Below are 3,263 nucleotides of genomic sequence, written 5' to 3'. Positions count from 1 at the left end.
CAACTGCGGTACCACATACTTCGATTGTGCATCTAACAAGGATATCCCGTAACATTGTCCAGGCGCCCTCTAAATCTTTGTTTCTTATACAGTCCTCCCATGATTGCCCACAATCTCTCATTAGCTCCTACTGAATCGCTCACGATTTAGGAATATTTTAAGAAATTTCTGCTGATTTTACTTGATTTTCAAAAGATTTCAAAAGATCGGATCTTTTTCAAAAGACCCACTCAGATACCGCTGATTTCAGATCATATCACAAACTGTGATGCTTGTTTCATTTGAACCCCTTGATTCGAGAATGAATGGCCCCTCGAGTGTGACACAAATAATAAAAAGCACTTACACAGACTTTGTGCTTTGTTTAATTAAAAAATAAAATGGTGTACGCAAACAATTTCCTTATGGTTAAACCATTAGTAACATCCTACTCTAGTTTATTAAGTTATTTTTAAAACAGATTATGCAAAATATTTTAATAATTTTAAGGTTTTTACTTTTTAAGTTTTCTCTTCACAATTTGGAACTCTAACTTTATTTGATATTTCAATTAAACAACTCTTATTCTGATTGAAAAACTATAATCAAGAATTTTATTTGCAAAGAAAAACAAAGGGGAATTAAATTAGAGTTAAAACATACAGTTATTCTAAACTTTTAAAACATGCAGAAAAAACAATGATGACCTTAATAATGTGAATTAGATTTTAAAAGACAAAGTAAATATAATTAAAAAAGAGTTACTTCTTGTTAATAAAAAATAAGATCATAGATAGAAAAGCTCTATAAATAGAAATATAACAAAATAATAACAAAAATGGTGCTCTCGGGGTTTCATCGAATCAGAGGAAAAGCACGAGTAAATTAAATGATCAATTTTCAAAACCAAATCACAACTTCCAGAACACTTCCTTTGATTCGAAAATTACCCAGCTTTTTCTTGGTCTCATAGTTTTGGATTGCTAATCAAAGTTTTCATTAGATACTGCAAAAGGCAACCAATTCTAAAACTGATAAAATAGGATGACAAGGAGAGTCCAAGAAAAGAATGAACCTACTCTAAAAAATGTATACAAAATATTCACTCGCTGGTACATGTCCAACTATCGCTATGAGATTATTAGAAAATAAAACCCGTCTTCGTACCGGTTTGGACCTTTCATCCCCAGTATGATGAAGACAGGAGGAACTTCAAAATCACTTACCATCTGCACTCTCGCGTCTCCTGAGCAGTACGAGCTGAAAAGAAGAAATTATTGTTAAATAAGGTATACAATCAATTCTATTTGACAAATAAAAATTCCTAAATTAGGCACTGAGCAAAATAGCGTATACATAATTGGGTGCGTCCAAAGGACAAGGGAACGAATTTTCGCATTTATTTTAGGAATCATTAGCATTTTTGTGAGATGGGGTTCAAACGGCCATTTCTAGTTGCCATATGTCGGAGATGATACCATAGTTTTGGGTAACTAACTTTTTTTATAGTAAGTAGTTACAGTTACGTTACTTATAACTGTAACTAGTTACAGTTGCTGGATAAGGTAACTTCAAGTTACCTAATTTAACTCAATCTAAAACGAAATAGGGATCAGTGAAAGAAAATAAAACCTACACAACACATTTCAGCAAGTTCACAACAATATACAGGGTGTCACCAAATTAGCGGAACAGGCCTGTATTTTCTTAAGTGATCTATTTTTCACAAAGGTCAAGGTCATTCCCGGGATAAATTTTAAAAAGCAACCTGATGGTGACCTTAGTTTTTACCTTGAGGATGACCTTCATGGTTGTTTCAAGGTCAACTTTTTGTTTTAATGGAAACGCTCAATCGGATAATATTCAGAGGTGGCCACAGCCATTTGAAATTTGACATATAATTTACACGAGGAAAAATGAGTCAAACCTTTCAAATGTTAGAACTTTGTACATTCTAACGCACATTTTGGGAATGCCAGCTTTTGTAACAGTGAAAACAATTTTAATACGCAAAATTGATAACTTTGAAAAAATTTTTTTAAAAAATTTATTTACTTTTTCTATATTTTCAACTAAATTTGGTAAAAAGGTAAAGTTTATAATTAAATATAAATTATTATTATATGCAATGTTAAACTTTCATGAAAATTAATATGATACATACTACTAATTGATTTTAAATTATACATTTTGTCTTTTGAACAAATTTGGCGTAATTTTGTTGAGAAATACTGAAAAAGTAAATTTTTCAAGAATTGAAATGACCAGCAGTTCGATTCCTTTTGATTTGCCATGACACATATTAACCCTTAAACGGCCAAAACGCCACTACCGGTACACTGCTTTTCAACGGTCAATAACTCAGACTATTCGACACTAGAAAAAATTGAGACACATATATTTTTATTGCTTAAGATCTCCTCTTTCCGACGGTGCCAATGAAATTCCTCAAAAAAATTATTTATTATCCCAAAATGCAGTTTAAACAAAAAAAACGTGATTTTTCGTGCCTATTTTTTTGTGAACCATTTTTCAAAGCTTTTCGAGTCTGTAATTAACCTGGAATCTCACTAACCGGTGGAATAAATGTCTAAGCTTTGAGAATTTATGGTTCAAAGATCGATTTTTCGTTTTAGTATTTTCAAAATGGCGTCTTAATGGCAAAATTTTTGTGAAAACATTCATGAATTTTTTTACAATAAACGATGCACTTTTTGGAAAAATCAACAAGAATAAAAAGTTCTTGTAATCAACCAAGGAATACGCCTGAATTTTTTCAAAGCGTTTTTAACAAAATTTTGGATTTTGCATATGAACAATTTTTGGAAAATTCAAAATTTTGCTCAAAACGCTCCGGAAAAATCCAGGCGTATTCCTCGGCTGATTACAAGAACTTTTTATTCTTGACACATTTTCCGAAAAGCGCATATTTTTTCAAGAAAAAATTTTCATAGTTCTAGGCATCGTGTAAGAGTAAAATGATTCACGAATATCTATCGTCCGTCTGCCGCAAACAAAATTTACGTTGCCCAACTATCATCAACGTGGAGGTCGACGAATATCGATAGTCTCCTTTTTTTAAAGGGATTTTATATATATATTTTTATTTTTTTATTTTTTTTATGGAGAATTTTTTTCATTCCAGATTTCAATCCGTTGAAATCATTTTGATCCTGCTGTTCCAGAATGTAATTTTGAGAAACAATGTAAGCAGCAATACATGTTGCAATCAATGCAAAATCTAGTAGTCCTCTGGCGACATTGTTCATTATTACATAATGCTC

Source organism: Belonocnema kinseyi, chromosome 7 (genome assembly GCF_010883055.1).
Source record: "Belonocnema kinseyi isolate 2016_QV_RU_SX_M_011 chromosome 7, B_treatae_v1, whole genome shotgun sequence".
Taxonomy (NCBI): Eukaryota; Metazoa; Arthropoda; class Insecta; order Hymenoptera; family Cynipidae; genus Belonocnema; species Belonocnema kinseyi.
Note: the sequence above shows the minus strand (reverse complement) of the source record.